At 43.6% G+C, this 21775-nt stretch overlaps 1 protein-coding gene across 2 annotated transcripts in view; it reads left to right on the forward strand.

Moving 5' to 3' along the window:
* The window catches only part of LOC116966538 (PH and SEC7 domain-containing protein 1-like), a 134833-nt gene that overhangs the window by 18122 nt on the left and 94936 nt on the right, over positions 1-21775 (forward strand). For both annotated transcript variants that reach the window (XM_033012876.1, XM_033012877.1), the window contains exon 2: positions 19814-19888. The gene's annotated coding sequence lies outside the window, so the exon portion shown is untranslated. The remainder of the gene's footprint in view (positions 1-19813; positions 19889-21775) is intronic.

Genomic DNA, 21775 nt, shown 5'->3' on the forward strand with positions numbered 1-21775 from the left:
AGTAAATCAGCATCTGCATATCCTTTCTGCATAGGTTCTGCCCATGTTCTGCACCCACTTACTGAGGGTATACTGACTTTACTGATGGTCCATGGCCCCTGTGAGTGTACATGTGTACATTTAGTGTAGGAAGGAACTGCACATGCTGGTTTAAATCGCAGATCAACACAAAATGCTGGAGTAACTCAGCGGGACAGGCAGCATCTCTGGAGAGAAGGAATGGGCAACGTTTCGGGATGAGAGCCTTCAGACATTTAGGATTGTGTACATTTAGGATTGTTTGAGGATTATTGTTCATGTGTGCCAACAATGGGGATCCTACCATATGATCAGTGATATTCGGTGATTATTGACATGCTTAAAGACTAAGTAGGCCCACCTGTGATTGTCCAATATGTATGGCCTATGGACAAGGCTCCAGTTAAGCACGCTGGTTTATTTCATATTAAATCTGTATTTGGTGTCAATATTACCGCAGGCAGAACAGAGACATGACTCTCAGATCAATCAAGCCAGCTGACCACACTAATGAAAGGGTTTGTGATTGATTTTCAACACGTAATTATGCTCCGTCCACTGGGCTCCCCTGGGGAAATTCTCTTGCCTTTATTGAGAGTGTATTGCTGTAGTTCTAGTCTGTAAACAGACTGATCTCTGAGTTTGTGGGGAACACAATACATTGTTTTTCCCACTTTCAACTAAATTAGTGTTACTGACAAATACTTTGTTATATTTTAATCCTGCTTCAAATGCAGTCAATTCCCTGTGAACCCCCCACTCTAATTACAAGTGGGATTACTTGTTGCCCAGAAAGACTGACATGTGGATGGTAGATAGTTTTGGAAGACTGTACATTGAGAGGGCATGGATCATGAGAGTGATGTACAATAAATGGCCTGTAGGCCACATCTGGGCAACAAATCCACATGCTCCTTACCTCTGCAGAACCCAGCCCACCTAGGCCCTCTGCACTGCTCTGATACCAAAAACCATGTCAAAGAAATCACCGCAGCAGTCTGTTTGAGATTACCGCTGATTCAATGAACTGCCCAACCTCGCCACATTGTCTATACTCTCTGGTCCAAGAAACCATCCTGGTAAAAACTCTTCCAAACCACCTGGAATGCCAATGAAAACTCGATTGGTGCTTGACTCTGGTAGATACAAGGATGATGAGTGGATTAGACAGAGAGAGGGGATAATAGATAGATCAGTGACTTCCAGTATTAACTTGGAGTGATGTCTACTGTGGCATTTTACCCTTTTCTCTTCTCTTGAGACTGATTAGACAATGTAACACCAACAGTGTGAGCGTGAAGAGCCACACCACTCCAATTAGACCAAATGTTGATTACTGTGCTCAGCAAGCTGTCTGATAATTGATACCGTGAATAAGCTTGGATGGTTAAAATCTGAGCAGTTCCCATAAATGTAACATAAGTGCTGTAAGGGCTGATTTGCATGGTGGCCGATTACCACATTTTTGATGTGCTTATTAATAGAAATTCAAGGCTCATAGCTCAGAATGTTATATTTGTAACACCAGCCAACAAAAGCATTCTTTCCGTAAATTGCTTTGAAGGGTGGTGATTATTTTTGTGTGAGTGTGAGGCAAAAATTGGACACAACAAGCCCCAACAGAAATCATTGTGATAAATGTCAGTTTAGATATTGCTGGTGAAATGGAAATGACAACTCTTTGAATGGTATTGAGGTATAATTGAGTAGCTTGCCACCTGATAGTATGAACATTGATGACTCCAATGTTAGGTAACAACCACAAAATAACCCTTCCTTCCATCTCTCCCTTCCTCTCCCCTGTCCCCACTTGGACTTGCACCCATTTCTCCACTTCCCCCTCCCCTTCCATCTATACTCCTTCCTCTCACTTCACAATTTGCTACTATCCTATCCTTAACTCACACCTTTCATTTTTTCATCTCTGGCCTTTGTCCAACCATCCACCTATCAAAAAAAAACCTTCACCACCCATCCCTCACAAGACTTTGTCCCGCCCCACCACTCACCCAGTCTTCTACCCTACCCCTACAACAATTAGCCTGAAGAAGGGATCCGACTCGAAACGTCACCTATCCATGTTTTCCAGGGATGCTGGCTGACCCACGGGTTACTCCAGCACTCTGTATCTGTTTATAACCCAGCATCTGCAGAACTTTGAATCTACATCTATCTTGATAATGGATTGGATACAAACTTCGTTTTGCGACGGTTTCATCCTGCATTACTTCCTAACCCAGTAGGTACCCTTAGAGTGTCAGGAAACGCATCAGGATAGCAATTCAGAAGGTGAGATGCTGCTGCCTTATAGCTGTGGAGACTTGGTTTCAATCCTGACCTAGGGTGCTGACTGTACAGTTTACACGTTTTATTCTGTTTCCTCCGGATGCTCTGAATTCCCATTTCTCAATGATTCACTGGTAGATTAAATGGTCTTTTGTAGTCGGTTAGTGGCAAAGGTGCAAGGTATGTGTGGGAAAGAATGAGTTGCATAGATGCTGGGAAATAAGGAGAAAGGAGCATGAGACTGATGGGATAGAACCGTTGGAACTGCTAATGACTCAATGGGCTGAATGGGCTCCTTTTACATCATTTGACAATGAATGTTGGTGGTGGAGTAAAAATGCAAATGTTAAAATTGAACATTTCTACCCAGCAGACAAAATTAAACCATGTGAGTATAAATACAGGTTTGTATTCCTGTATTTGAAATATGCAGGGTTGACCAGCGATCTCTAGGATTTACTAATGAATGTTCTAGATAGTACAGCAAACAAACCACTTGTTTTTAATGGGTAAAAAATATCACACACAAGGCCGATAATTGATTGTTGAATCATCTAATCAACCACGCAGTGAGTCTCCTCGTTTCTGAATTGGAAGTCAGGCTCCACAAGGTGGTCAATGAACTATTGTGGACAACAGGTCAAGTGATCAAAGCAAAAAGTACAGGGGTAACTCAACGGGTCAGGCAGCATCTGTGGAGGGAATGGACAGATGACATTTTGGGTCTGGACCCTTCTTCAGGCTGATGGTAATAGGGAGGGGAGGGGGAGAAATCTGGAAAAGAAGTGGGAGGTCAGGACCAAACCTAGAAAGTGATACAGGTGAGGGAGGTTTGATTCGCAGATGCGAGAGTAAGTAACACAAGCCCAGAGATGGAAAGGAGATAAAAGAGTGTCAGATAATGAGAGGAGGAGTGAAATGTACACCCAGAGGAATGGATGTAAGTGGAGATCTTATGAGAAAACCTCCTAGGATACATTCAGTTTTTAGACTTTAGACAGTGTGGAAACAGGCCCTTCGGCCCACCAAGTCCGCGCTAACGTGTTCACTAACTATATCCCACACACTAAGGATAATTTACAATTTTACAGATGCCAATTAAACTACAAACCTGTACGTCTTTGGTGAGGTCTGTGGGAGGAAACTGGAGCACTGGAGAAAACTCATGCAGTCACAGGGAGAACGTACAAAATCGGTACAGACAGCACCCATAGCAATCCTCTGTCTGTGCTACTATTGAAGGAGATGAGAAGCTATCTTAATTGCAACTTTTGCTCACCCAACTGTTCTCAGTCTAAGCACGTCCTGAGTTCTGGTGAGCCAAAGTATCTTCATAGGGAAAAAAGACACAAAGTGCTGGAGTAACTCAATGGGTCAGGGAGTGTCTTTCAAGAATATGGATAGGAGACTATTTAGAAACATAGAAACATAGAAAGTAGGTGCGAGAGTAGACCACCAGGTCCGTCGAGCCCGCACCGCCATTCGCTCATGGCTGAACACTAAACAGACACACTTACCCACAAACAGTAGACACAAGACACAGAACACAAGACACTACCCTCCCCTTTATACCGCTATCACCCCTCTCCACCCCAAGAACCTCGTGATCTCCTGGGGGAGGCAAAAAACCGGATAAAAACCCAGGTCCAATTCGGGAAAAAAATCCGGGAAATTCCTCTCCGACCCCAATCCAGGCGATCGACACTTGTCCAGGAGATCACTCAGGTCTTACTATACTAACCATACCTAGGTCCATATCCCTGCCCTCTCCCCGTAGCCCCTTATCCCCTTGGCAGCTAAAAAACCATCTATTTTAGTCTTAAATATATTTAAAGTTTCTGCTTCCACTGCTCCCTGGGGCAGTGAATTCCATAAATTAACCACCCTCTGGGTGAAGAAGTTCTTCCTCATCTCAGTTTTAAAAGAGCCCCCCCTTATTCTGCAACTATGTCCCCTAGTTCTAGTTTCCCCGATCATTGGGAACATCCTCGGTGCATCCACCCGATCAAGGCCCCTCACGATCTTATATGTTTCAATGAGATCGCCTCTCATTCTTCTAAACTCCAAAGAGTAGAGTTCCAGCCTACTTAACCTTTCCTCATATGTCAATCCCCTCATTGCAGGAATTAATCTTGTAAACCTTCGCTGCACTGCCTCCAGGGCTAGTACATCCTTTCTTAAGTATGGACCCCAGAACTGTACACAGTATTCCAAATGTGGTCTCACTAATACTGTGTACAGCTGCAGCAAGACCTCCGTGTTTTTATACTCAATCCCCCTAGCAATAAAGGCCAAAACTCCATTGGCCTTCCTGATTGCTTGCTGCACCTGCATACTAACTTTTAGTGATTCATGTACTACTACCCCTAGATCCCTTTGCGTTGCATTACAACGCAGCTCCTCCTCATTTGGGTCAGGACCCTTCTTCAGACCATGTTCTTCATGTTCTCGGAGATGCTGCCTGACCTGCTGAGTTACTCCAGCACTTTGTGTCTTTGTTGGTAAATCAGTTTCTTGTGTCTGCTCGCTTGATGTGGAGGTGGAGATGTTTTGCTACAGAGTTTGTGTGTGTGTGGTGTGTTAAATCTTTGGAGCCATGCTGAGCACTCTTGGTGATTAATGGTAATAGTTAACAATGTAAATGCGTTGAAATATTGATGAGCCAAAAGAGAAATGACCTATTTACTCATTTGCAAATGAACTAGTTGGAAGAGAGAGAATACGAATATAAGAGAGAGAGCTTTCCCAGCCCCACCCCACTAACCCCCTCAAGAACACTCCCTGGTCTGCTTAATGGCAACTCTGTCTGAATTCAATGAGGTGGTTTGAGTTGTGTTAAAAATGACACCACTTCAAACAGGCTTCACACAATCTGTGACATATTAATAGGAAGCTAAGATTTTACTCCACTTAATATTTTAATGCTAATGCCTCAGATAAAGATTACATCCACTCTTATAGTTCAATTACTTCTTTTCCTTTTATAAAACTGAAATAGTATCTTGTCCAAATGCTGTCAGGAGGAGTGCTCACTAGATGTTTGATGAGCCTTTAAAATGACATCTGCTTAGTGATTGCATTTTTCATCTTTCACATCCATCAGGGGCAATACTTTGTGTGCTGTGTGGGTGTGTGCAAGAGTGGAGGAGCTGCTTAATTACATAGGCTTCTATATAAACATGTCCATGTTGGAATTGTTTTTGCTGCCCATTGTCAGTTGCCAAGAATTGCTGAATGGTTGCTAGGTTATGAGGAAAGAAGAAAGAAAAGATAGCTGTAAAGAAAGACCTGCATTTAGAATAGACTTTTCACAACTACCAAGTATCCCAAGCACTCTAGAGTCAATATAGAACTTTAGAAGTGCAGTCAGCATTGTAATGTTGGAAATATGAATCCACTTTACAGTCAGACAGACTAATGAATAGCGATGAAACAATATACTGGTGAGCTGAAGATTTTAACAATTAACTGTTTAAATGTTCTAGTGGATGTCTCGAACAAACGTCTGGGGAGGTTCCCAGATTCAAAGCTAAGGTATTGCTTATTTGCAGGTTAAAATAAATCAAAGTGCTGGAGGAACTTGTGTAAGAAGGAACTGCAGCTGCAGCTGATGGTTTAAACTGAAGAAAAACGCAAAAATCTGGAGTAACTCAGCAGGACAAGCAGAGTTACTGTCCCGCCGAGTTACTCCAGCTTTTTGTGTCTATCTGCTGGAGGAACTTGCCAGATCAGGTAACATCTGTCGGGGGAATGGGGAGACAGTGTTTTGATTCGGTGCCGACAACATCGCCTGCCCTTCTCTCCTCAGGTGCTAACACAAGGGACTGAAGGTGGTGGCTTACAAAAAAGAATAAAGTGCTGGAGTAACCCAGTGTGTCAGGTAGCTGATCTGCCGAGATAGTCCAGCACTTTGGGTCTTTTTTTCCTTCCACAATTGCTGCCTGACCCGCTGAATTCCTTCAGCATTTATTTTTTGTGCAAGATTCCAGCATCTGCCGCCCCTTGTGTCTCCATTTCTTGACAGGATATTATCCTGTTTAGCTTAGTACCCCGTGCTCTAGTGCAAATATGACTTGATTAGTCTTTTGTTCTGAAAAGAAAGATCACAATAGCTGTATTTATATTAGGTTTGAAACCATTTAATTTAATATAGTGACTCTTAACAAAAAGGTATGCATGCAGGTTATTTTTCCATATCACATGATTCTTTAATACAATACAATACAATACAATTCAATTTATTTGTCATTTTTAATCACTAATGCTGACTTTTCTTTTCCCTAATGAAATTGATTAAGAGAGGATTTCAAAAGACCCTGCTCCTTGCATTGTGCTGGGAGATCTGTAATATCAATACAACATCAGAGGTTTTCTTTTAACAATTTATGCAAAAGATAACTGCGCATTATTCCCACATTAATTTGCTGAATTACAGGCCAGGTTTTCAGAAAATCAGTCGGGAGGAACTGCAGATGCTGGTTTAAACCGAAGACAGATACAAAAAGCTGTAGTAACTCAGCGGGTCAGGCAGCATCTCTGGCGAATAGGAATAATGATGTTTTGGGTCGAGACCCTTCTGTCTGAAGAAGGGTCTCGATCTGAAATATCACCTGTTCCTTTTCTCCAGACAGAAGTGTCTCAACCCGAAAGGTCACCCATTGATCCGTCTGAAGAAGGGTCTCGACCCGAAACGTTACCTATTCCTTTTCGCTAGAGATGCTGCCTGACCCGTTGAGTTACTACAGCTTTTTGTGTGTGTCTTCAGAAAATCAGGTTGTTTGGACTAAAGACTACCACACTGCTCCACACTGTCCATACGCCACAAATATCTTCTCTCATTCCAAATATTGATGACAATTCTTTCTGTTGAAAGAATTTGCATCAACCACTTCCTGTGTTAGTATGTTCTAAATTTGAACCATTACCTAAAATAAATAATTTTTCCCATTGGATTTATCATTGATTATCTTGAATGCATGACTTTTGATTGTGGAGTCTCAAACATTTCTGCATTTACTTCATGGGACACATTCAGAATTTTAAAAAGCTTATTGGATCCCCTCAAGGTTATTTGTTCTCGTAAAAAAACAGACCCAACTTGTGCAGTTTTTAACAAAGCCTGCAATCTGTCTGCTCTGATATTATTCAAACTACATGTGAGTTTACTCCACTATTTTTTTAATATAACATTGTAGAATGGAGACCAAACCTCTCCTCAAGTTTTGGCTACATTTTAGTCCAACACTATTAATTTATGGGCACCCGGTGCAGAGGGGGGAAGGATGGGAGGGAGGAGTGGGTCTCCCTGTCGGTCTGCTCCTGGGCCTGGCCAGGATGGCCATTCGCGGGTCCAGGCAGCGGGCAGTCGATGGCCGCACAGCGGTCGCCTGCCTGCCCCTTTTCCGGGGTTACGTCCGAGCTCGCGTGTCCCTAGAAAAGGAACACGCGGTGTCCATGGGGACTGTGGAGGTCTTCTGTGAACGCTGGTCACCACAGGAGGTTGAATATATTATCGATAAGAATGTTAATATTTTAATTTGATAATTTTGTTTAAGTGTTAAGAGGGAACACGTGGTGTCCATGGGGACTTTGGAGGCTTTCCATGAATACTGGTCGCCGATGAAGGTCGAGTGTTTTGTTGATAAACGGAACACTCGACCTTCAACGGCCATTCGTGGGTCCAGTTGAAGTTGACGTTATTAATTTGACGATCATTTGTTTGTAAACTGTCAGCATAGGCAGTCTTTGTTTGTGTTAATACTCTATGTTTATTTTTATTTTTTGAATAAAAGTAGTTTCATAATTTAAAAAAAAAAAAAAAAAAAAAAAAAAGAGTTGAGAATCTTGGGCAAACCGGGCCAATGTTCTAAACATGTTTTCTTAACTTTTGACACTACTTTTCAATTTAGCATCCCCACAAATAAATTCCACTGCACAGCTGGAATTATGTTGAAGATTTATAATACTCCCTTCAGCTGTTTATTTACCTGAAATCATTAGGTCTTGCGCCCATTTCTATCTTGTTTTCTGGGGTGTAGATAATATTTCTGGTTTTGTCCTTGCGATACATCATGCACATTAAACTTAATCTCATAAATCTTAAACTTGTTTTCACCTAGCTCAGATGGGCACATAGATATGCAGAGAATGGAGATACAGTATATGGATCATATGCAGGCAGAGAAGATTAGTTTGGCATCATGTTCAGCATGGATTTTGTGGGCTGAAGGGCTTGTTCCTGTGCTGTACTGTACTGTTCCATGTTCTAGTATTTCTTAAACTAATTGTTTTTATAAAATTATTAACCAAATTGAATTACCACAGCTACTGGGGCAAGATTTGAACTTGGTTCCCTGGATTGTTAGTCTGCACTGTATCTCTTTGTTGCGAGTCAAGTGACTGCACTACACCAAGAGGAACGTTCTCTCTGTGCGCTACTTGAACTAAGCTGTACATTTGACTTAAAGGCTCCCTTCAGCTTCCTCGTCCACCATAACCAACTCTTGAACAAAGCCGAAGAGGAAGTGTGCTTGTGACATTCATGCATATTTTTCTTTACAAACTGTCGTTAGGTCCAACTACCTGCTCTTGCTGGAAGTGTCCAGTCCAGCATCGCATTCTACAGCCCGTATAAAAAGAGACACTGTGGTTACTTTACAGCCCTGATAATGATGGGATTTAGAAACTGTTACCAAGCACTCACTGAGGCAGCAGAATTCTTTTTCATTTCCCACTGCTTGTACATCCAGATTTCTTTTCAGAGACAATTGCCTCTGACCTCAAATTGATGGGGTTTGGCCCCGTCCCAGGCACTCGTGAATCAATCTGGCATGGCCCAGTTTAAGTTCTTCTTTGAATTAAGAATTCAGTTCATTACTCCTTGTATGCTCAGCATTCATCAAAAACTAATGAGGAAAGTTATATAAGTTTTTTTTTTCTCATAGAGTTTAACTTCTGTTAGTGTCTATGAAAAGAACTGGAGCCTGTTACAGGTGCACTAGCGAGGCAAGGAGCTAGAATGAACATGCAGTCATATACGATAGCTCTGCTAATCATAGAATGGTACAACACAGAGGGAGACCAATCGATCCATTATGCCTGTGTTGTCTCTTTGAAAGACCGTCCAACTCGTCCTACTCCTTTGCTCTTGATGTAGTGAATAGATTGTCATTGGTTTGAAAATGGGTGTTTGTGAAAATGTGTTTATGACTGGACTGGACTCAACTCGGAAGCATCTTGCAATATTGCTGTTGGATTCCTTTTTGGTGTTTGCCTTGGTATGGACTCTGAAACTGAGTTGGGTAAAGCATGGGTGGGGCGGCACAGTGGCACAACTGATAAAGCTCCTGCCTTATAGCACCAGAGACCTGGGTTCAATCCTGACCTCGGATACTGTCTGTGTGGAGTTTGCATGTTCTTCCTGTGACCACTTGGGTATCCTCTGGGTGTTCCGGTTTCCTCCCACATCCCAAAGACCTGCGTGTTTATTGGTTAATTGGCCCTGTAAATAGCTCCTAGTGTGCAGGGAGTGGATGGGAGAACTCAGCGGGTGAGGCAGCATCTCTGGAGAGAAGGAATGGGCGAAATGTCGGGGGAGAAGGGTCTTGACTCGGAACATCGCTCATTCCTTCTCTCCAGAGATGCTGCCTCACCCTCTGAGTTACTCCAGCATGTTGTGTCTACCTGTTCACACTAGTGGTCTGTTATCCCACTTTCTCATCCACTCTTGACATGCTGGGGATAATTTACACAGATCAATTAGCCTACAACTCTGCATGCCTTGTGGGAGGAAACTGGAGCACCTGGGGGAAGCCCACGTGGTCACAGAGAGAACGTGCAAACTCCACACAGGCAGCACCCGAGGTCAGGATCGAAGCTGGCTCTTGAGCTGTGAGGCAACAGCACTACCAGATGTGCCACTGTGCCACGCTCTGTGTTTCAAGATCTCTATCACCTCCTCCTTTGTAATGTTGATATGTTGCAGGATATTATTGTTCCGCATCACTAGCTTCCATGTCTTTACCTTCAGTAAATACAGATGAGACTAATTTATTTAAAACCTTGCCCAGTTTCTGTGGTTCCACACATTGATCATCACACTGATCTTAAGGTGGCCTATTTTCTCTCAGTACTCTTTTGCTCATAATATACTTGTCAGTATTGCAACACAATTGGACAGTCCCTAGTCTCCTGCTTCTTGAAGGCGGAGTGCACGAGGTGTGATATCAAAGGCAAACAGCCTATGAAGATATTGCAAATTTATTCCTGGGAATTATTGACGCACCAAATGAACCATAACTTAAATTAGATGAAAGAAAATCAATTGGGTCACCTGGACAGACACATGAGAGACTGCAGACGCTGGAGTCTGGAGCAAAAAACAAACGTCTGAGAGAACCCAGTGGGTCAGGCAGCAGCTGTGGAGGCACAGTGATGGTATCAGTGATGTATTAGGAATGGTCCACTATACTATCCGCTGCTCTGCACTCTCACTCTGATGCAAGGCCTTGACCCAAAACATCAACTATCCCCTTGCCTCCACAGACGTTGCATCACTCGCTGTGTTCCCCCAGCACTTTGTGTTTTGTTTAAGAAGGAACTGCAGATGCTGGAAAATCGAAGGTAGACAAAAATGCTGGATAAACTCAGCGGGTGAGGCAGCATCTATGGAGCAAAGGAAATAGGCAACGTTTCGGGCCGAACCCTTCTTCAGACTTTGTGTTTTGGGTCACTTGGACAACCTTGATCTCCAGTTGCAATCATTCCCTTTGTTAACTCTACCCTTCCCCCTCCCAGAAACACTTTTCCAATTAATGTTTCATACTTTCAAGAGAGAGCTGGATAGGGCTCTTGTAGATAGCGGAGTCAGGGGATATGGGGAGAATGCAGGAACAGGGTACTGATTGTGGATGATCAGCCATGATCACATTGAATGCTGGCTTGAAGGGCCGAATGGCCACCTCTTGTCCATTGTTTATTGTCTATTGTTTCAATGATATTTTACTGTCAAGTGTACCTAGGTCACATATGTACATACGCCAATAGGATTAACAAACTCATCAGGAGGGCTGGCTCTGTCCTGGGGGCGGAGTTGGATTTTCATGGGAGGTTGGTCTTGGAGGGGAGGATGCTCCTCAAGTTGTGGAGCATCCTGGGCAATACAGCTCACCCCCTCCATAACACACTGGCCAACCTGAGGAGCACCTTCAGCAACAGGCTGGTTCCACCAAGATGCAGCACAGAATGCCACAGGAGATCCTTCTTCCCTGTGGCTATCAAACTGTACAACTCCTCCCCCTTCTGTCGTGGGGTAGACTGAGACTGACTCCCCTAATCCCCCCCCCCCCCCCCCCCCCCCCCCCCAATCTTTGCACATCCCTAATCCTTTCCTCATCACTTTAATTTTATGTTTCATGTATTTTGTGTTTTTATGACTGTTGACAGATCAATTTCTCTCCTGGGATAAAGAAAGTTTATATCGTATCATATCGTGTAGTGAAATAGCTTTTTTGCATACACACTAATTTTACTCTAGTTAGGCCCAATGTTGATGAGTCCTTAACTCTGCCTCTCTCTTCACACATGCTGTCTGACCTGCTGTGTATCTTCAGCATTTTCTGTTTGTATTCAACTATTTTACAAACATTCTAGTTTGCCGTTAGCCAGCACATTGAAGTGTGATCCTATTAATTGTCAGCCTTTCATGGCAACTCTGCTCATTTTCAAATATTGAGTGAAATAAAGATTACCAATAGAAAACAGAGTGATTCTGAGGGGAGGATACTGTAACGGTTAAAATGCAAGTGACAAAGCGTGCGTATAGGTGCAGTTTGTATGTTATGTACAGACTTCTTGGCTGCATAAAAAGCATATTGCTGCTTGAAGATTCATCAAAGAGTTGTTTGTATTTCAGTGTCAATGGATATTTCTATGGTGGAGATTGGCAGATTTATGATTTGTAAGAGTGTCAGGGGATATGGGGCAAAGGCAGAAGAATAGGGTTGAGTGGAAAAGATAGGTCAGCCATGATTGAATGGCAGAATAGACTTGATGGGCCGAATGGCCGAATTCTGCCTCTGGAACTTATGATCTTATGTTATATTGGTTATCTCAACTCTATCTCAGTCAGGTGCTATAGACCTGCACGGGCAGGTAGGCGCTCCCGCCCCCACGAGTCTCGGGCAGATGGGGCTCGTCAGCCTGGGAAGGCAGTCCATCTAGGAGAGGGAAAACTCTGATTTAAAACCTCCACTGCCTCGTGGCCATATCCAGTCATGGAATAAGCTCCTGGAGTAAACCTCAAGAAAACCTGGAGTCGGAGCCCCTAAGGCAGTTCGTCGTTGTCTACAACCTCGCTCTGGCAGCTCCTGCGACGGTGCTGGTGCCAAACTGTAATGGTCCTGCTGTTCCTTTGGGTCGATCAGCGATGTGGAGAGGGGGGGCGTGCTGCATGGGCAACAGCCTGTCCTCCATATGACATCACCCAGGCTTGCATCCGAACACACATCATCGTAAGCGACGCTGCTCTAACCGAGGTTTGGAGCAAGCAGTCAATAACTCATGGTCAGTCATGACCGAGGGGGGCCTACAAATCTCAAAGTATTTTGTGCACATCGAATTGCATTGAAAAGTACCCCGTGTTATCCAGCCAAACTTGAACAGCAGCTTTGCAGAAAGGAAAAACCTGAAAACTCCACCAAAGAGTGTGAATACTTAATCTGTCACTTTTCTGCTGGGGTGATTGTATTTGCTGGGACATGGGCTGAATAGTTTTCCATTTGCATCATTCAAGAAGTTTTTTTTAATTTTTTTAAAATTATTTTTATTAGAAGTACGGTAAATTACAATAACACACAACACATATATCTTAATACATTTTTTGTACCGCTTCATTTTTTTTTTTTAAAGCTTTAAGAAAAAGATAGAAGTGAGGAAAGTAAAGAAGGTGCGCAAGAGTTGTGAAGTGCAAGAGAGTGTTGGGAAAAGAAAGCCCCTTAGAAAAGAAGTTAGAGAAGGAAGTAAAGTAAGAAAGTAGACCCTAGAAAAGAAAGAAAAAGAAAGTAAGGACAATCGCTCTATTATAACATTAAACTCCGCAGAAAGACTACCAACCAAGTCTGTTTTTGTTGTTTTACCTCCCAATCATTCAAGAAGTTTACAAAAAAACATGTTTCTGTGTTCCCAGTTTGTTTAAGGACATTTGCATTTTGCCTTGAACAATGTTTTGTCATGCATGCACACCTCGCAGGGTACAGGCTGCATATTGCTGAACAGGTTTTGGTTTAGTATCCATGGCTCACAGTGGGAAGTATACTCTCTTGTGAATCAGATGGTTGTGAGTATTTATGATAATCTGACAATGTCACCATCACGACTTTTTAGTTTAGAGGTCCAACGTGGAAACAGGCCCTTCGGCCCACCGGGTCTGCACCAGCCTGTGATCCCCGCATATTAACAATATCCTACACACACTAGGGACAATTTACAATTGTACCAAGGCAATTAACATACAAACCTGTACGTCTTTGGGGTGACTGAGGAAACCGAAGATCTCAGAGAAAATCCATGCGATTACGGGGAGAACGTACAAACTCCGTACAGACAGCACCTGTAGTCAGGATCGAACCCAGGTCTCTGGAGCTGTAAGGCAGCAACTTCACCGCTATGCTACAGTGCTGTCCTGAATTTATTCCAGGGTTATTTAATTAGCTGCATCTGAAACCCACAGCGGCTGTGATGAGATTTGATCTCTTTGGGTTATTCAGAATATTCTTTCTGCATATACCAAGAGTCTAACTTCTCCTGCATATACATTTCCATGTCACTATATTTTATTCTTCTTTTAAGAAATTACTTCAAACCTTCTTCAACTGCATTGTCCTGACACCTCTTTGAGTTGGAAGGAACTACAGATGCTGGAGAAGGGTCTCGACCCGAAACGTCACCCATTCCTTCTCTCCAGAGATGCTGCCTGTCCCGCTGAGTTACTCCAGCATTTTGTATCACTTCTTTGAGTAGCTTGGCTCATCGGACGGAATAACCGGGGGGGTAGCTGGAGACGTCGGAAGCAAAGGGCAAGTGCTGCTAGGAGGGCGAACCAGGGTAATGCCTCCAGCGCCTTCAAGTTCGGCTGCAGGAGGTGACCCCGAGACACAAATGTGGCCGGAACAGGAGAGGAGAGGGATGTCGGTTTGTGGGATCTGCTCCAGTACATCGTGTGCGTGGGCCGACCGGACTTTGGAAAACATGGCGGCACCCGCATGCGTAATATATGCGAGAGACAGTTGCATAGGAGACAAATAAAGGGCCATTGATTGAACCATTGGTACACAAAAAAGCTGGAGAAACTCAGCGGGTGCAGCAGCATCTATGGAGCGAAGGAAATAGGCAACGTTTCGGGCCGAAACCCTTCTTCAGACTGATTGAACCATTGTATTGGCTTCATTGTGAAGTACTGATTCCCTGTGTCCTTTCAATGCCTTTGTAATTGGAAATCAATTGCATTGTGCCGTCTCTCAGAGGGCACTGCATGTGATCCTCTGATTTATCACATTGTTCCAGTGTTGGGCTGCTCTTTGCTGTCGTGTCTGTGCATATCTTGGCACACTGCCCTAAGTTTATCCTGAGAATCTAGCATCGCCCAGCCATATAATGATGACTTGATAATAGGGTTTATTTATCATGATCAAATATTTACTCGCCCTGTTTGTTTGAGCATAGCTCTAATCTTCAGTTGCACAGATTTGCATCTTTATCTGGTGTAGTATCTGTGCCGTGGGATAAGAGCGATTTGTCACTTTGTGTAATCGCTGCATATCTGAATATGGAACAAATGTGGGTGAGATGCACGGCTGGAGTTAAGAGCGATTTTTGTGTTGCATTGGCTAAGTCCTGTGGAAGGAACCATATTGCACTGGATATACTCAATGGCACCCAAGGTGAGACAGGCACTGTTCATTGACTCTGCTCCTTAATGCTGCTCTCTTATTCATGAATGCACTTGCTCTGCCCTTGGCAGCCGTGACATTAGCTTTCAAGGTCGTGATCCTTGGGAAATTCCCAAACAATGGCGGGGTTACCTCGTAGCTCCAGCAACCAGGGTTCGATCTTGCACGCTCTCCCTGTGATGTGACCACAAACGGCTCCTCCAGGCGCTTCGGGTTCTTCCCACATTCCAAAGGCGGATGGGACGATAAGTTGATAAACTGCTGCAAATTGCCCTTGGTAGGTAGATGAATGGTGGATTCTATGGGGGTTGTGGGGATAAGGGGAAACATAGAAACATAGAAAATAGGTGCAGGAGTAGGCCATTCGGCCCTTCGAGTCTACACCGCCATTCAAAATGATCATGGCTGATCATCCAACTCAGTATCCCATACATGCCTTCTCTCCATACCCCCTGATCCCTTTAGCCACAAGGGCCACATCTAACTCCTTCTTAAATATAGTCAATGAACTGGCCTCAACTACCTTCTGTGGTAGAGAATTCCACAGATTCACCACTCTCTGTGTAAAAAATGATTTTCTCTTCTCGGTCCTAAAAGACTTCCCTCTTATCCTTAAAACATTGAAACATTGAAGGAAATGTGGGGAGAATGGAATGGGATGAGTGAAAGATTAGCGTAAATGTGTGGCTGATGACTGACCCAAATTTAATGGGCTGCAAGGTCGTTTTCCATGCTCCATGATCACTTCCTTTCATTTCTCTTTTAAGAGGTTTCTTATTGTTTCCTTCCTTGACCAAGCTCTCCTAATATCCGCAGTCCCTTAGGTCTCCATATTTCTGCTCGACTGTGAAATCTCCTTAAAATATGCCCCCTTTGAGGACGTTCTGACCCTCGTAGTGGAAGTGAAAATAGTTTGTCCATTTGGGGAGCAGGCAGGAACGGGATACTGATTGTGGATCGTCAGCCATGATCGCATTGAATGGCAGTGCTGGCTCGAAGGGTTGAATGGCCTACTCCTGCACCTATTGTCCATTGTCTATTGTCTATTGTCCCGCTGAGTTCCTGCAGTAGCTTGGTATTTGCTGACAATTCCAGCATAGAAACATAGAAAATAGGTGCAGGAGTCGGCCATCCGGCCCTTCGAGCCTGCACCGCTATTCACTGGCTTCCCATCTCCCACCGGATCACCTACAAAATCCTGGTCCTCACTTACAAAGCCCTCCACCAACTCGCCCCCCCATATCTCATTGACCTCCTCTCCCCCTACCAACCCTCACGGTCCCTCAGATCCACATCAGCCGGTCTCCTCTCCATCCACAAGTCCAACCTCCGCAGTTTTGGGGACAGAGCCTTCTCCAGGGCAGCTCCCAGGCTCTGGAACTCCCTCCCCCAACTGATCCGCAATTCCGTGTCCCTCACCATCTTCCAGCCCCACCTCAAGACCCATCTCTTCACCTCTGCCTATCCTTAGCCCCACGTCCCCGTCCCTTTTCATCTATGCATTAACTGCCTCATACTGTGTTTTGTATTGAATTCTGTCTTTACTTTGTGTACTAGTCATGTCTCTACTATTTATTTCATTCCCCTTACATGTTTTTCCTCTACATGCTCAATTTTTGTAAGGTGTCCTTGAGACTCTTGAAAGGTGCCCATAAATAAAATGTATTATTATTATTATTATTATTCAATATGATCATGGCTGAGCATGCACAGTCACTTGTGTCTGCCCTAATATCTCCTTGCGTGGTTCATTCTCAAGTGTTTGATACTTCTCCCATGATGTTCTCTTGCATCGAAGATGCTCAACCATTGTGGGATTTGAACACACAACCTTCTGTCTCAGAGATGAGCATCGTGGTTGGCAGCTCACTAACGTGAGGGGTGGCCTGAGCAGAAATGAAAATGTTCTCAGCCTAAGTGAAACTGGTTCTTGGTACCCTTTTGAATGTATTAGTGATTGCACCACCTTGACTCAAACCCAACAAGCCGCCTCCTGCACCAGCCTTGGAGGAACTCTTTCCCTCATGTCAATGTGAACATGGTTTCCAGAGCCCTGGACTTGGCATCATTTACATTAGAAACTTGTTAAGATTTTCAACCATCAGGAGATGTGCGATTATGATTTCAGTGTTAGCACACATTGCTTGAGGACATTCCATATTGACATATACCCTGAACTACTTTACAATACATTGCATCCGTGGTTCTGCAGATGCAAGGAATTCCAGATTACCTTTTCCCTTCTGCACAACATTTTGCTGAATTTTCTCCCTCCTTGCTTCAAAGAAAATCCATGAGGTAGAAGGAGACTATTCAGCCCATCGTTGAGCACCTAACCCAACATTAGAGCTGTAGCCCTGCAGGTCACAGGTCCTCAAGTACACTCACTCACAAGTACTTTCTGAAGATGAGCAAGGTCTCACCAGGATCTTGTACAACTGCGTTAGGACCTCCTTGCCTCTAAACTCAAATCCTCTCGCAAAGAAGGCCAACATGCCATTAGCTTTCTTCACTGCCTGTTGTACCTGCATGCTTACTTTCAGTGACTGATGTACAAGCACACCCAGGTCCCGTTGCACCTGCTCTTTTCCTAATCTGGCACCATTCAGATAATAATCTGTCTTCCTGTTCTTGTCAACAAAGTGGATAACCTCACATTTATCCACATTATACTGAATCTGCCATGCATTTGCTCAGTCACCCTAGCTGTCCAAGTCACCCTGCAGCCTCATAGCATCCTCATCGCAACCCACACTGCCACCCAGCCTTGTGTCATCTGCAAACTTGGAGATGTCACATTTAATTCCCTCGTCTAAATTGTTAATATATTTTGTAAATAACTGGGGTGCCAGCACCGAGCCTTGCGGCACCCCACTCGTCACTGCGTGCAATTCTGAAAAGGACCAGTTAATTCCTACTCTTTGCTTCCTGTCTGCCAACCAGTACTCTATCTATGTCAATACCCTACCGCCAATACCATGTGCCCTAATTTTGCACACTAATCTCTTGTGCGGGACCTTGTCAAAGGCTTTTGAAAGTCCAGATACACCACTTCCACTGGCTCTGCCTTATCCATTCTACTTGTTACATCCTCACAAAATCCCAGTGATGCGATGATGAAGCTGTTTGATTACCTAGCCTCACTTCATAGGTTGGTTGGTTGTCAGTCCAAACAGCAAACTTTGCCTTTGTTGATTGTCTTTGGTTTCTGATGGATTTTTCAGGCAGGAAAGGGTTACGGTAAGTTATGTAACTGCAGCAATTGAACATATCGGTGGGAGCAGCCATTTCATCTCTGCCTGTGACTGCATTTTGCGTACAGAGGCACTTCTATAGGTTGCAGTCCAATTTTTGAGTTGTATTTTCAGCTTATAATGACAGTAGTCAGAGTGCTTCTTTGCATGTAGGACAAACAGCACATATGATATCTTTACCAGGGTAGTTTATGCAGCAGGACGTTAAAGAGCTGGAGGGGAAATGCAAATGGTCTTCCTTTCATTGTCTTTACATCTGCAGCCTGGGATCCTCAAACACAGAGTGCAAGGTAAGAAGATATGTCTTTACCAATCTCGCCTGCTTCATGTTTGAGTATCGGTTCAGAACCTATGATACCGCTGTGTGATCTTGCTTATTGGCTGTGCCTCTGTTATTCCTGGCCTTGTATTTGGCTCTGACAGGGGTGGAAAGATACCCATTGGAGCACTGTTGGTCCATCAGAAAAAATCTTCCTCAAGGGTCAGCTCCTCCGTGTATAATGGTGGAGTTCTTTCCCCCACTGCCACCAATTCCAAGGCTTTTGCTAGACTTTCTGACTGGCCACTGCAGCCCAGACTGAGTCAAAATTCATAGAGTCATAGAGGGTCTGCATGGAAACTGGCCGATCGGCCCATCTAGCACTAATCATCAACCACCCTATTTGCACTAATCTTACATTAATCCTGTATTTTATTCTCTCCATATTCTTTTCAGTTCCCTCAGATCATACCACACACCTGTACACCAGGGACAGGTAACAGTGGCAAATTAACCTACAAAGAAAATGGGTGCAGGAGTAGGCCATTCGGCACTTCAATCCAGCACCGCCATTCAATATGATCATGGCTGATCATCCTAAATCAGTACCCCGTTCCTGCTTTCTCCCCATATCCCTTGATTCCGTTAGCCCCAGGAACTATATCTAACTCTCTCTTGAAAACATCCAGTGAATTGGCCTCCACTGCCTTTGCGGCAGAGAATTCCACAGATTCACAACGTTCCGGGTGAAAAACTTTGTAAGCTTTGGAATATGGGAAGAAGTTGGAGCAGCTGGGGGGAAACCTACGTAGTTATAGGGAGAACAGGCAGACTCCACACAGACAGTACCCGAGGTCAGGGTTGAACAATGATCTCTGGAGCTCCAAGGCAGCGGCCCGAACAGCAGCAGCTCCACAAGTTGCTGCCCTTCAGCACTCAAACTCAGCAAAACCAGCGCCAATCTCTCAGGGTGCGGCCAGACCTTTAACGTGGAATCACCAGCCTCCTTTGGTGGAATGATCACACAATTTTTTTTTTCTTGTTTCCAGAGGGAGAAATTGTGAAGGCTTGTGCGATACCTACTGGAAGACAAGGGGTCACGATGGAAATGAAACTATTACAAGGTAGGTGCTATATCAAGGTGCGGTAAACAACAAGTTCCTATTGTTCAAGAAGGAACTGCAGATGCTGGAGAATCGAAGGTAGACTAAATTGCTGGAGAAACTCAGCGGGTGTGAAACTCACCCGCTTAGTTTCTCCAGCAATTTTGTCTACCAACAAGTTCCTATTAGTGGTTCAGTTGATATTAACTCCATGATAATATCCTGTGGAGTATGTCCAGAGTAGGAGATGCCGTGCCCTCTGCTATCTGAAGTTTATAATGTCAAGGGCACACAACCCAGGAACAGGCTCTTCAGCCCATTGTGTCTGAACTGACCATCAACCACCCATTCACTCTCTGCAATCCCACCCTCTCCCCTTTCATCCCCATAATCTCCCTATTTTCACCCCCTCCTCCCCAACCTTGAACCCTGGCTGATATTGCACCTATCCTTCCCCTCCCACTCGGACCTTGTCAATCCTTTGGCTACGTAGTTCTCAGCTCTCTCATCTTTCAGTCTCACACCTTGTGTATGTTCATCTCTGGCATCTGTCCAATCATCTGCACATCAAATCCCCCCCTCGCCTGTGTTCACCTATGAGCTGCCATGCCATGTCCTACCTGCCCCTCCACTCTTCTCTCTTCACATCCCCGCAATCAGTCTGAAGAAGGGTCTCGACCCGAAACGTCACCTATCCATGTTCTCCAGGGATGCTGCCTAACCCGTTGAGTTACTCCAGCATTTTGTGTCTTTCCTTGGTAAACCAGCATCTACAGTTCCTTCTTGCAACATCTTCACCTATTTACACAATTCGTCACTATTCCCACGTTAGTCTCCCCTCATTCGCAGGTTCTGCCACTCACCAACACACTTGGAGCAATTCACCTACCAATCCACACTTCAGTGGGATCTGGGTTCAAACCTGACTAGGGGTGCTTGTCTGTATGGCGTTTATGCATTCTACCTGTGATCTACTAGGGTTTTTTCTGGGGCTCTGGTTTTCTCCCACACACCTTTGTATAGGTTTGTAGGCTAATTGGCAAGGTATAAATGGTAAATTGTCCCTAGTGTGTGATGGATAGCATTGGGCCGAAGGGCCTGTTTCTGCACTGTATCTCCAAACTAAACCAAATAAATAAAATCTCTCCTTGTCCTGCACATCTGCCAGATATTCTTTTTTTTAATTTTTATTTTTTTTAATAATATTTTTATTAGAAGCAGACATATTATAAAGTATAGTTACATATTATAGTAAAAAAACTTTTCATATACATCAGTCATACATTATTAAAATTTTCAATTGTCGATTACTTCTGCTTCTAATGTTTTTTTTATATAGAAAAAGAGAGAAAGAGAGAAAAAAGAGTTACAAATATCAAAAAAAACAAAAAAGGTGGAATGGATTACTTATAATACGTCATTGGAGATAGGTTCGTAGATTATAAAGTATGACTTTTCATCTAATCCTGAGTTCAAGTTTCAGTTGGGTTTTCGTGCTGGGCCAATCTATCCCGTCAGATAATTAATGAATGGAGCCCATATTTTATCAAAAAGTTCTTGTTTGTCCATTAAGACAAGTCTAATTCTTTCTATATATAGGGTCTCCGACATTTCCACAATCCACATTTTAATTGTGGAGGTCGTAGGGCCTTTCCAAAATTTTAATATTAATTTTGTCCCGGTTATTATACTTGCTCTGATATTTCAAGTATTATTAATTTTGAGTTTGGATCCAGTTTTGTATTAATAACTTCTGAAATTATTTCAAAAATATTAGCCCAGAAATGTTTAATTTTTATACAATTTGCAAACGTATGTGTTAAATTAGCATCTAGATGTAGACATTTATCACAAATAGGAGAGATTTGTGGGAAGATTCTATTTAGTTTTATTTTAGAGTAGTGTAAT

This window comes from Amblyraja radiata, chromosome 37 (assembly GCF_010909765.2).
Source record: "Amblyraja radiata isolate CabotCenter1 chromosome 37, sAmbRad1.1.pri, whole genome shotgun sequence".
Classification (NCBI taxonomy): Eukaryota; Metazoa; Chordata; class Chondrichthyes; order Rajiformes; family Rajidae; genus Amblyraja; species Amblyraja radiata.